Source organism: Helianthus annuus, chromosome 6 (assembly GCF_002127325.2).
Source record: "Helianthus annuus cultivar XRQ/B chromosome 6, HanXRQr2.0-SUNRISE, whole genome shotgun sequence".
Lineage (NCBI taxonomy): Eukaryota > Viridiplantae > Streptophyta > Magnoliopsida > Asterales > Asteraceae > Helianthus > Helianthus annuus.
Genome location: NC_035438.2, coordinates 79,395,730 through 79,410,350, shown reverse-complemented (window position 1 = coordinate 79,410,350; position 14,621 = coordinate 79,395,730).

Sequence of the window (14,621 nt, the reverse complement as noted above, 5' to 3'; positions counted from 1 at the left end):
AAGATCAACGAATTCGTAATTGTCTGAAAGTTTCCAGTAACCGGTAGAAAATCAAGGATTGATGAAAGTCGCAAACCTCTTTAGTCCTTAATAAGGAATAAAGTTCAATTGGAGGGATCAACCTAAGGAGGGTGTGCTGAAATTTTTATTTTTATCGGGCTGGTTAAGTTCTGATATATAGAATCGCTCGAGGAAATCGAATATATCAAGGTTGGTAACCTATAAGCTAAAACTTACCTGAGGAACTTGATGGAAACCAATGTGTCCCACGCTAATGATTTAAGGATATGTTCGCCGATAAGTCGAGAGCATTGTTACATAAAGATATGCAGAGTAATGAAAATTTATGGTTTGATGAGAAACCTGTGTAGATTAAGAATCAACAGGTTAAGAAGCTCCGAAAGAGAGTACGTACCTATTGTATAGGTCAACTGAGATGCCCGTAGAGGCCCAATTATTCTATGGAGATTAAGTCCATAATACGTCAGAAAATACTTCCATTACTTGAGCAAATCTCGAGGTCGAGATTTCTTTTAAGGGGGTGAGGATGTAACACCTCGTAAAATCACGTCCAATGATATGTTGACACGTGTAATAAACCCTAATAAAGTCAAACGTTGAATTTGAGGGACTAATTTTGTGAAAAATCAAAAACCTTGATTATGGAAGGATTGGAAGTGTTATCACACTTAAAATAAGCCTCTTGATAACCTTTTACGGTAATTATATTCACTAATGAGCCAATTGTTGCTCAAGAGTAGCCGTTTGCGTAATTAATTGAAAGTTTGCGCGTGGAAGGGTTAAAAACGTCAACATGTTAATTCTTACCTATGAGTGATCTTTTAACAAACCGAGAGCTTCATGATATTTGAATATACTCTTGGGAATGCCTAATATTGGCCATTAAGGGCTTTTATGCCTATAAGTGAAGTTACGCACAACTTTGCAAGTTAGAGGGACTAAAAGTGTCAATATGTTAAATTATACCTCTGAATGACCTTTTAGCGAATCCGAAGCATCGTGATGTTTAATAATACTCTCAAGAATGCCTAACATGGATTAGATAAGGCTTCGATGCTATTTAACGATGATTTGCGCAAGTTTGCGCATTAGAGGGACCAAAAGCGTCAACTTTTGAATCTACGCCTTTTGGTGACCCTTCAAGCGAACGAGAGCATAGTAATAATTAAACACATGCTTGGGAATACCCATTATGGGCCATGGAAGGCTTGGATTTCATTAAATGACATTTCGCGCTACTTTGTGCGATTAAAGGACTATTTGCGTCAAACTGCAAAAGTATATCGAATCGGATGGTAGGGATCATTCCGGAACTTGACTATAAGTTAAAATACCATAAATATCCTTTACATGGCTTAGATATAGGCTTAAAGGTGTTTGGTGCGCAAAAATAAACTTATTTGATCAATAGGGACTAAAAGCGTCAAAAAGTGCATAAGTTTGCATTTTCGGGCATATCTTACGTTCTGAATATATCCGGACATCCAAAAATTTATGTAACCACTAAAATATTTTATTTTAGTGTTTGGCTTGATAAAATTCCATTCGTCACGTAAATTGGATCGTTTTTCGCGTCCGTTCGTGTTTCGTCGTAATTAGTCGAACAACGTGACCGTACGGCCAAACGAACCGACATCCGGCATATTTTTTAGCATGTTTCATGTTCCCTATGTTTAGGCATCATTATAGAGCCTTGAAAATGGCTTAACGGGCCTTAACCGTGTTAAAAAGGACCTTACAAGCCTACAGGGACTAAAATGTAATTTATGAAAGTTGTTGTGCTGATTACCAGCTTCAGAAACCTGTGTGCAGCCCTGGTTTACAGCCATATCTCACATACTTTGAATCTATGGGCTGTTTTGCTGCTATTAATAGTTGGTTTTACACATGTGTTGATCCTATAATCCTCCTTAACACATGTCAATCATCCAAGTTACCCCAAAAATCTATAAATAGGGCTGAAATTCATTTGATCAATCACACCATTCCTTGCAATCTGCTCTTGCTTGCAAAACTAAGAGGATCCTGAATCTTTGCGACCCTCCTTTCAATCCATTGGACCCTTTGTAAGCATCCCTTTTTATGCCTAGTTCAGTTTATTGGCTTTTAAAGCCGAAAAAGTCAAACGTTTCGTTAAACGCCTTGACTTTTAAACGGTTGAGCCATAGTTTGCAATGAACATGGCTACGTGATCGTAATTTGGTAGGTATTAAACCCTCAAAAGGGCACCTCCTAATTACCACGTTTGCTTAGCTAATTGTCGGGTCAAAGTAATTAGAATAAAAGTCAAACGAGTCGTTTTTAAATAAAATTCATAACTAATAAGGTAAAAGCAATAAAATCAGTTTTGTCACTTTATTAACTTGGTAAATATTAATTGAACATGTCTAGGCATGTTCAACCCGACAATTCTGAGTTTAGGCACGGTTCGGAACTGAAAGTCGCAAAAGTTGACTTTTGCTTTGACTTTCAGTTCTGACCCGATTTAGATTAGTTTAGATATGCCTTAGGATTCCTTTAGAACCGTATCATATGTTAGTATAACCCTCTGAGGTTATACATCTTGGTTCCATAGAAATCCTAGTTCATTACATGTTTCTGTTAATTGCTTAAATGTTACCATTATGCCCTTTTGACCTTAAAACGTGATTTTTGAAAATGTGATAGGACGAAAACCTTGGTTACTGATTTATAAACATGTCCTAAAAATTTGACATCAGTTTGAGGTCTAGATTAGGAGTTATGCTCAATATCGTAATTAAGAAGCTTTTTATTAATTAAACGACATAATTAGCATAAAGCCTATCTAAACCCAAATTTTGACACCAAACTTTTTACCCACTGATGTAATATAATATTTTGGGTTTTTTGAAGATTTTTATTTATTCTTAAGCTGAGCATAACATAGGGTTCTAGCTTTGATTCGGTAATCGTCGGTTATCGCATAGTATGAGTTAAAACTGTTTTAAACATATAAGCCTTAATACCTACTGATGTTTTTAGTAAATTTTTATACTTTAACAGTAAGCAAAAGTTTTAAACTCAGATTTCAAAAAATTGACCTTTAAAGCTTATGTGAAATTACCAAAATGCCCCTACGGTGCATGAATTGGTTATAAATGATAAATTTCACATATAGGCAATACCCTACTGATATAACTTATTAAATTAAATATTTTTACTGATCTTTTCAGACTTGAACCTCATATTAATAATTAATCTCTTTTATAATCTTTAAAATGACCAAAATACCCCTACGGGGCTTAATTTGAGGTTAAATTTGTTTTGGGCATAATGGAAGGTATCTTACTGATATCACAATATATTTAAGGCATATTAACTTAGGAAACCTGTTCATGAATCGTTTGTTTACCCGTTATGCATTTTTCACGTTCGGTGCGGTTTTTGTAACTAGTTTGTATAAATTAATCGAAACGGGTCAAACCTTATCATTTTTATCTCAAAATCCAGAATGTGTTTAGTTTACCCATATTATACAAGTCTTCAAACTTGTTGGGTCTAAATCACATTCTATTCCGGTCTTCGCATAATCTTGCGTTTTGAACTGTATACCTTCCTTTAAAACTCGCCGGTCTAAGTTTAAACTTAAGTAAGACCCGTTAGGAGTCTAATAGGTTATTAAAACCTTCGTTCCAGATTTAGGAGCCCAGTAAAAGATATTTGCACTTGCTGATTGTATACGGCTGGGATAAATTTGTATAATTTGCTCAGGTAAATACTTTTAACTTATTTTCCCTTATACGGGTTTGGGGTACGGTATATAAAATACCGCTTGGTCGGGCATCGAATTTTTAATCATATAAAGGTTAATTTATTGAGATGACCCGTTTAAACTGTTATGTTTTCTTAAATCCTTTGGGGGGTTAATAACCATGTCCTGGATATCCTTGGCATCATTCATTGAAATGGCCACGACCTAAGCACGGGATGTAGGCATACACCTGCCAGTGCATATATATATAAAAAGGTATAACCGACGGTTCGAGAATAACTTGCCGCGGGATTATATCATGTGGTGTGTCTATTAATCTTTAATCCGGTATTCAGCCCGGGCTACTGAACGTATAACGAACATGTAATTCTTTTACAAGTTTATATATAAATAATTATCCCAAGTTATAAAATATTATTTTGTGTCTTGTGCATTCAAATCAATTTTCTTAAACATTTTCAAAATGAGTCGGTTAATTGTATTTACCAGTGTTAAACTGACGTATATTCCAAAAAGTCTAAGTGCAGGTATTAGACGGAATAGTCTGGCTACTCCTAGCATTAATAAAGAGTCTTGCAAGCTTAGATGTTTATAATCTGTTGAACAATGTTCCTTTAACTTGATCCGCCTGTGGATCCTTTACATTCCGTTGTAATACTTCGATATTACTTTCATTCGTTTTGTAATATTATTATCTTTTGCTTCCGCTGTGCTTTAAATTTTGTTGTTTGACTATGACAATATCAACTACGTCACGATACTCTCCACCGGGCCCAATGGTAATACGTGGAAATATCGGGGTGTGACAAGAAGGCAAAAGAAAATAGTAGAAAGACAAGATGGTTGTTGAGAACCTTCTTTAGAATATACCTTAAAGGGTATATGTGAAGATCCCACCAGATATTTATCTTTGGAATGGGTCCAAGAGTGTAGGAATCTTGCTGCATTTATAGAAAACGACAGCACGCTGGACACGGCCCCGTGTGCAGACAAGATTCTGACACTTTTTGTCCGTATTCTGACCAAAAGTCAGACGGGAATCTTTAGGCGGACACGGGGGCGTGTTGACCTGGACACGGCCCCGTGGCTAGAGGTTTTTATGAAATTATGTCTTATTTTAAGGAATTTATCCGGATCGGGTGGTTCCTTACTGGTTGGAACAACACCGAAGTGCCTGAGGTACCTTAATTGCCCTAGTTTAAGACAAGAACACAAGAGGTTATCGGAAAGGGTGAATCCTAAACTAAATATCGGTGGGCAAGACCAACCTTTATTTCCCTTATTTGGGCTCTCCTTAAAGAAGGTATATGTCGAATCGCTCAGGTCTATGTATGCATCAGCGGAAACCGATGGGGAGTCCTTCACAGCACAATCGACACAGGGACAACTATCGCTCAAGTCCTCAGAAGAGTTAGAGGTGATTTCGGGAGCAATGATGTTGTTAATGTCCGACTGCGATCTCAGTAATTCCCCTTAATCGTCGTCTTGAGATGAATTAGTTATTTCCATCTCAAGTTCTTTTATCAATTGGAGAATTTGTTCTTCCATTTGAAATAATTCTTCGAGAATCATTTCATCTAGAAGGGACGATTGAGAGCATTCGAGGGAGAGATAGGGATTGTTTTGTAACGCTCGAAATTCTCGCTTATGTTATTGCTCAGTTTGTGGATATAATTTAGAGATAAAAAAAAAAAAGCGATGCCGCATTAGCTCCGGGACCCAACTGCACCAAGATAATAACTTGGAGGGTGCAAAGTGTATAACACAAAACCTTGTTTTATTAAGGAGCAATAAGTCATATGGAACAGATGTGAGGGGGCCATAGTGTAAATTTCTATTTAAACCTCTATGTAAGCAAACCCTATAATCAAAACTTCACCCTTCTTAGACAATAACCACTGTGACGGCGCCGTGAAGAAAAACAAACATATGCTGAGTTGTTTTTTGTACCTTTCCTTTCCATTGATGCGAGGATTTGCAGGTATCAAAATCGTCGCGTAGAAGAAGACGGTTGTGTTATTGACCTCCGGCGATTCCGAGTGGTCGTGAAACAGTATAATGATTGTGAATCTGGTTCGGGTTGTATAGTGGCTGTGGTGGTGATCGAAATAAGGTATCTGATGATGGTGGTTGGCTAAGAGGTGATGACGGAGATGGTAACGAGGGATGGTAGTGATGGCATACGATGAGGATGATGGAAGTGAATGGGCGATGTTGACGGAGGGTTGTGAAGGTGATGAAGAGAAGGGGCGGTGTGTGGTGCCGGGTGCGATGGCGGTGGTGTTTGGTTTGGAGAAAGAGTAGGGTGGTGTAATCACGGCGGTGATGATGGTTATGATTGTAGTTGTGATGGTGATGGTGGTGTACAGTTTCGTGGCAGTCGGTATTTGTTCGGTGGTAAGGAGATGTAATGATGGTGACAGGTGGATGATTGTGGTGGCTGATGCGACGGTGAGCAACGGCGTGTGACGGTGGCAAGGTTGGCAAGGTTGGCTTGGTTCGACTATGGTGACCAACTAGTATGGCGGTGAAGGCGGATGATGGTTGACAATGGCGGTAGCACCAAGGTATTCGCGGTGGTGCGTCTCAGTTTCACTTGGCCTTGGGTTGTTCCGAGTTGAGGGTTCGGGCTGGTTGACGGGAACGAAACCCTGCCAACCTACTAGTAGAATTACGCATGATGTGTGTAGGTGTGCATAAAGTTTTAGTGTGAGGGAATGGCAAAATAAAGTTGATTTTATGGTCTCGGTTTGGAAGGCGTTAAATTATTTGTTGGTTCGGGATCGTTTGGGTGTATGACATGAAAAAAAAAACAACTTAGGGTTTGATGGGGGCATGGTAGCTTGACGATGAAGATGATGATGTTGATATAATAGAAAGGGAAAAAGAAAGAGTTACTAAAGTGTTGGATACTAGGGGCGCATGGTGTAAATGTATTTGTGTGCATGGAGATTTCAATAGGCTTCATCCGTTTAGGATTTTAGGGTGTAAAGGAGGGTAATTGGTGGTTGCATGAGGATGATGACATCTATTGTCATGGGGTGCATCGATGTTAGGTTTTGGAGGCCACATAATGATGATATTAATTATGTGGTTTCATGTATGCATATTAAAATCATTTAGGGTCAGGTATATTATTTGATTTGGGTGAAGGATGTTGTGAGGACATGGGTTTGAAGGTTGTTATGCCTACAGAAAGGTACAGTGTTTAACGATTTTACTGAAGATATACTTGGATTCGCACCTTCAGTCGTAATAGTTTCTGTTGTTCGCCCGCTTTATTTAGGTGAGTTCTTGAGCCCACTCTTTTAAATGCTTTTAAATCTTTCGGGCTAATGTGCATGCTAAACTCGTATGATTATTTTTATAAAGAAAGCTGTGAAGTTCTTTTTACATATTTATAATTTTTTTTTTACTCGTATGCTTTTTAAGCATGAATTGTGAGTAGGGTTATATTTTTTTATATACCTATTCGTGTGAAGGCGATTATTGATCAGAATAAAATATATACCCATGTTTATATATGTTTACATATATATATATATAAAGAACAAATTTATATAGATATATTGTTATATAAATACTCGATTTTATGAGGGAATATATATTTATGAGGGGTGTAGGTACGAAGGTACACGTATGATGGTTGAAGTATATATATACACACACACGTATGTATTTAAGTGTAAGTTCATGATGTCCTTTATTTAATGTCTCAAAGTTTAAGGGCTTATAAGCATGCTGGATGTATCAAATTGATGATAAACTTCTACGACATTTGTTTGGTTACTTTAATCTACATTATAACTATACATAAAGATTATTTGCTTGCCCAAATTTATGGGCATATGTGTGATGTGTTGGGTCATGCCACAACCAGGTCGAACAGAGGAAGTCCCCTAGCAGTTTATCTGCCCTTGAGGTAAGAGGAGAAGAAAAATTACTTTATCCCCTACTTTGTGTTTGGGTTTTAAGGTGAGGAGATCTATGTTGTGTGCTTCACCCATTAAAGATGAATTTGTAGATAAAACAATTACATTTATTTATGATCATGATGTAATTTATTATATTGCATTAATTTATATGTGAAGATGAATGTGAATGTGAATGTGAATGTGTAGGTTTTGCGTCTTGCCATGACTGGGTCGAAAAGTCCCCTAACTGTTTAGTTGACTTATGTGGGCAGAAGTAGTCCTCACAGCTTAACAGTCCTTGGGGCAGAAGAAGTCCCCTAACCGTATCTATCTGTCTTGGTGGGAAGACCCCTCACAGTTTAGAGGTCCTTGGGGCAAAAAGGGTCCTTTTTCCTTACTTTGTGTTTGGCTTTAAAGGTCGAGGAGACCCATTGTTATGTGCTTGACCCATTTGAACGAGTGTTTGAGGTTATCTTAAAGAATGTTTCAAAGAAGTTGATGTTTATTTAAGACGATGTGATGAGAATGTTTTACAACTATTTTATTGTATTACAGTATTAAAAAAAAAAAAAAAAAAAAAACTTGAATTCACTCAGCCTAGCTGACTTTTGCATGCATGTTAGATTGATTTTAGGTTAGATGGATGAACGATGGCCTCTTGGACGTTGCATGAAGCTACCCGACATTTGAAGATGGCATTTCTAGTCGAAGACGATGCTTTAATAAATAAAGTTTAAACATTAAAATTTTATATTTTTAGTTTGGATGTTTCCCATGATTGGGAATTTGATTTAAATGTTTTCCGCTGCGCATTCTTCAAATTATGAAATTAATAATAAAAATTAAAATTTTCATGTGTTTGGACCATTTATGCAATGATTTCCCAACTGTGAGACACCCGGATTTTGGGGTCTTACAAGTTGGTATCAGAGCTATAGTTCGAGAGATTCGGGCATCCCTTAATGCCTAGACTTGAACTGAGAATGGGATCAAAGCTAGAAATGCCAACATGGGTAGCTGCAAGCCAAGAGGTACTTTTACTGTATTGAATTTGGTTAGATTTTTTTTTCATTGAATGCTTAACAAAATGAGAGGATAGGTAGGAGGTTAATTCTATTTTATATGATTAGTTTGGAAATTTTACTACTGAGCGCCTAAATAAGTTAATCACCAGACGTGCTAGATGGAATGCTAACATCTGTACGTTTTTGGTATTTTAGGATGTTTTTCCTTTGAATGCCTAAGGGCATGATGTGTTAGGTAGAATTCCAGTACCTTCATGCTTTGATGTGCATTGATGTTTCTCATTGAGTGTTTAATTGCACCATATGGTAGATTGAATGTTATTTCCCTTGTGTTTTGAAGGTAGGACAGGATGCCTTTCTTGTATGGTTAATTTTCTGATTCTTTGGATAGACTGTTAATGTATTTATGCTTGAGGTATTGTAGGATGTTTTTCTTGTGTCTCTATGTGCATTACGTGGATGGTAAAACACTAGTGTGACAGTGATAGGAAATGTTTAGAACGTCTGTGGTGACACAGACATCTGATAGCACTTGATCAACGTTGTTGGCGGCCTATTGTCACTTCTCATGTTCTGGATGATGGCCTGTAATGAATCATGCGAATGTTTTTCCTTGGGTGGGTTGTTAGTCATGGGTTGGTATTGGCGTTATGCTCCTACACAAGGTTTCTTGCTACGTGCATCCGGTGATTTAGATGTTTGTGTGTATATATGTGGTTGTTGTTGGATTATGTGTAGCTATACGTGGCCATGTAGCAACGCTCGAATAGCTTGAATTTGTATTAGCATGATCTTTGTTGTGGTATAACGGTCATTATCGACCAATTTATGTGAATAGACTAGTATAGACATAGTTTGTGATTTCTCTGTACTTATGGTCTGGATGGCGCTTTGCGCATGTATGAATGTTTATGATGATGTTATGCATACGGTTGCTTTAATGTAACTTATAGAAAATGTGTAGATGTGTCTAGCCTCGGTATGGCGTCTAGTATACTGATTGGTACGGCCCATGAAGGGTACGACTGTGTAAACCCTTATGGTACGATGATGATGAGCGGTAACGGTCACAAGTGAAGCATACGTATTTTCCCGGGTTTGGAACTAGAATGAGCGATGTACGAGGTCAATTATCACACTTACCACTTTGCAAGTGTTATGCATTTTGTTGCTTAGAATGTTATGAGGCATGATATACTTTTGTAAATGTTCTTCATCAAGACATGCACTGAATAATGTATTATGCCTAAACGTAAGATCATAACAATTGAATGCTAGAAATTGTTTTTCTATTATGATGAGTGTCTTAGCGATGGGATCGTATAGAGCTAAGACGTAAGGTGTTATACGCTTGTTTTTGTTCTTGATGGTGTTCTTCTGTGCGATGTTTTTTTTGTGCGTTACGTTAGCATTAGGACGTGTGGTACTGACTCGAGTTAGGAATGCCAATGTGAGGCATATCTTTTGCTTGCCCAAGCTGTTAGCAATGCAACAATCATGGAAGTGTAGCGGTGCTAAGGGATTCAACATCGAGTGGTGATGTAATGCGACAACCTACGGTGGAGGGTTTTTGTGTAGAAGACTCTGTCGGTGCATAGTTCTGAGAATTTGAGGAGTAAGATTACCTGATGGAAATGAGACAACAGATGTTAGAGTTGAACGTTAAAAGCTGAACTCAAGGGAGAGATGAGAACAACTTGCGGGTTTCGTGCCCTAATGCGAAGACGATGATGATTTGGATAGTAGATCTTGTGTCTACATCAGTGGGCGTATAATAAATTATGAACAAGCCTCGGGAGATCATCAGTTGAGGTAGAAGAGGTGCATGACGTTGTCAAACGTTTGGTAGATGATGCATGACTTTCTGATAATAATCGGACCTCAACTGTTGGAGATGATGCATAGTGAGGATGAATTAGTAAGCGTTCAGGTACCGAGGCGACATAGAATTTTGTTAGCTATGCTCGTCTGATTAATGTGATTGTTGAAGTTATTAGTGGGACATGGCAGGTATGTTGATGATAGCTACGGCATTTGACGGTATAGACGAGGTTATCAATGACAAGATAGACGATGCCACTAGTGTTGATATGGGTGATGACAAGATGATTGTTGCTATTAATGGAACCTTCTGGTGAAGGTGAACGCGCTAAGAATGGGTGGAAGGTCGATCTAATGTGACAAGCTAGCATAGATGGGAATCGCCAGGTGGAGTCGCCTAGCTAGTACGGACCTAAGCAGAATTAGTATGAGGAATGTATAGGCTAGTGGTGCAAGCCTTAAAATTGAATGTGGGCGATGGAAAGGATTGCTTTGACAACCATGTATGGAATCAGACTGTATAACGAGGCGACGATGATGACATTTACTGTGGTGATTGGGTGTCATTAAAGGATGTGGAACTAAGGCGATGGCACTGTGGTTACGTTCGGTTCTTGACAAACTGGATTCGAGGACGAATCCTCTTTTAAGGGGGGGTAGACTTGTAACGCCCGAAATTCTCGCTTATGTTATTGTTCAGTTTGTGGATATAATTTAGAGATAAAAAAAAAAGTGATGCCGCATTAGCTCCGGGACCCAACTGCACCAAGATAATAACTTGGAGGGTGCAAAGTGTATAACACAAAACCTTGTTTTATTAAGGAGCAATAAGTCATATGGAACAGATGTGAGGGGGCCATAGTGTAAATTTCTATTTAAAACTCTATGTAAGCAAACCCTATAATCAAAACTTCACCCTTCTTAGACAATAACCACTGTGACGGCGCCGTGAAGAAAAACAAACATATGCTGAGTTGTTTTTGTTCCTTTCCTTTCCATTGATGCGAGGATTTGCAGGTATCAAAATCGCCGCGTAGAAGAAGACGGTTGTGTTATTGACCTCCGGCGATTCCGGGCGGTCGTGAAACAGTATAATGATTGTGAATCTGGTTCGGGTTGTATAGTGGCTGCGGTGGTGATCGAAATAAGGTATGTGATGATGGTGGTTGGCTAAGAGGTGATGACGGAGATGGTAACGAAGGATGGTAGTGATGGCATACGATGAGGATGATGGAAGTGAATGGGCGGTGTTGACGGTGGGTTGTGAAGGTGATGAAGAGAAGGGGCGGTGTGTGGTGTCGGGTGCAATGGCGGTGGTGTTTGGTTTGGAGAAAGAGTAGGGTGGTGTAATCACGGCGGTGATGATGGTTATGATTGTAGTTGTGATGGTGATGGTGGTGTACGGTTTCGTGGCAGTCGGTATTTGTTCGGTGGTAAGGAGATGTAATGATGGTGACAGGTGGATGTTTGTGGTGGCTGATGCGACGGTGAGCAACGGTGTGTGACGGTGGCAAGGTTGGCAAGGTTGGCTTGGTTCGACTATGGTGATCAACTAGTATGGCGGTGAAGGCGGATGATGGTTGACAATGGCGGTAGCACCAAGGTATTCGCGGTGGTGCGTCTCAGTTTCACTTGGCCTTGGGTTGTTCTGAGTTGAGGGTTCGGGCTGGTTGACGGGAACGAAACCCTGCCAACCTACTAGTAGAATTACGCATGATGTGTGTAGGTGTGCATAAAGTTTTAGTGTGAGGGAATGGCAAAATAAAGTTGATTTTATGGTCTCGGTTTGGAAGGCGTTAAATTATTTGTTGGTTCGGGATCGTTTGGGTGTATGACATGAAAAAAAAAAAAGAAAAACAACTTAGGGTTTGATGGGGGCATGGTAGCTTGACGATGAAGATGATGATGTTGATATAATAGAAAGGGAAAAAGAAAGAGTTACTAAAGTGTTGGATACTAGGGGTGCATGGTGTAAATGTATTTGTGTGCATGGGGATTTCAATAGGCTTCATCCGTTTAGGATTTTAGGGTGTAAAGGAGGGTAATTGGTGGTTGCATGAGGATGATGACATCTATTGTCATGGGGTGCATCGATGTTAGGTTTTGGAGGCCACATAATGATGATATTAATTATGTGGTTTCATGTATGCATATTAAAATCATTTAGGGTCAGGTATATTATTTGATTCGGGTGAAGGATGTTGTGAGGACATGGGTTTGAAGGTTGTTATGCCTACAGAAAGGTACAGTGTTTAACGATTTTACTGAAGATATACTTGGATTCGCACCTTCAGTCGTAATAGTTTCTGTTGTTCGCCCGCTTTATTCAGGTGAGTTCTTGAGCCCACTCTTTTAAATGCTTTTAAATCTTTCGGGCTAATGTGCATGCTAAACTCGTATGATTATTTTTATGAAGAAAGCTGTGAAGTTCTTTTTACATATTTATAATTTTTTTTTACTCGTATGCTTTTTAAGCATGAATTATAAGTAGGGTTATATTTTTTTATATACCTATTCGTGTGAAGGCGATTATTGATCAGAATAAAATATATACCCATGTTTATATATGTTTACATATATATATATATATAAAGAACAAATTTATATAGATATATTGTCATATACATACTCGATTTTATGAGGGAATATATATTTATGAGGGGTGTAGGTACGAAGGTACACGTATGATGGTTGAAGTATATATATACACACACGTATGTATTTAAGTGTAAGTTCATGATGTCCTTTATTTAATTGATGATAAACTTCTACGACATTTGTTTGGTTACTTTAATCTACATTATAACTATACATGAAGATTATTTGCTTGCCCAAATTTATGGGCATATGTGTGATGTGTTGGGTCATGCCACAACCAGGTCGAACAGAGGAAGTCCCCTAGCAGTTTATCTGCCCTTGATGTAAGAGGAGAAGAAAAATTACTTTATCCCCTACTTTGTGTTTGGGTTTTAAGGTGAGGAGATCTATGTTGTGTGCTTCACCTATTAAAGATGAATTTGTAGATAAAACAATTACATTTATTTATGATCATGATGTAATTTATTATATTGCATTAATCTATATGTGAAGATGAATGTGAATGTGAATGTGTAGGTTTTGCGTCTTGCCATGACTGGGTCGAAAAGTCCCCTAACTGTTTAGTTGACTTATGTGGGCAGAAGTAGTCCTCACAGCTTAACAGTCCTTGGGGCAGAAGAAGTCCCCTAACCATATCTATCTGTCTTGGTGGGAAGACCCCTCACAGTTTAGAGGTCCTTGGGGCAAAAAGGGTCCTTTTTCCTTACTTTGTGTTTGGCTTTAAAGGTCGAGGAGACCCATTGTTATGTGCTTGACCCATTTGAACGAGTGTTTGAGGTTATCTTAAAGAATGTTTCAAAGAAGTTGATGTTTATTTAAGACGATGAGATGAGAATGTTTTACAACTATTTTATTGTATTACAGTATTAAAAAAAAAACTTGAATTCACTCAGCCTAGCTGACTTTTGCATGCATGTTAGATTGATTTTAGGTTAGATGGATGAACGATGGCCTCTTGGACGTTGCATGAAGCTACCCGACATTTGAAGATGGCATTTCTAGTCGAAGACGATGCTTTAATAAATAAAGTTTAAACATTAAAATTTTATATTTTTAGTTTGGATGTTTCCCATGATTGGGAATTTGATTTAAATGTTTTCCGCTGCGCATTCTTCAAATTATGAAATTAATAATAAAAATTAAAATTTTCATGTGTTTGGACCATTTATGCAATGATTTCCCAACTGTGAGACACCCGGATTTTGGGGTCTTACATGTTTTTATTTTCGCCCATCTTAAGGCTACAGGAAAACAATGGGTCTATATAGTAGGGAATATAGTTTAAAAAATAACATTTTAAATCTTCATGAGATCCGCCACGTACTTGATACCGCGTACCATAAGAGGAGCGAAAGTAAAAATGATCAATATCACTCATGTTTGTGTCATAAATTACCAACCGTCGGGATCTTACGGTTCTGTTTTCAGTAACTGAAACTTGGGCACAGGGGCATGTTCAGTGGGCACGGCCCCGTGTACAAGCTATTGTCTGACTTAAAACATGATTGC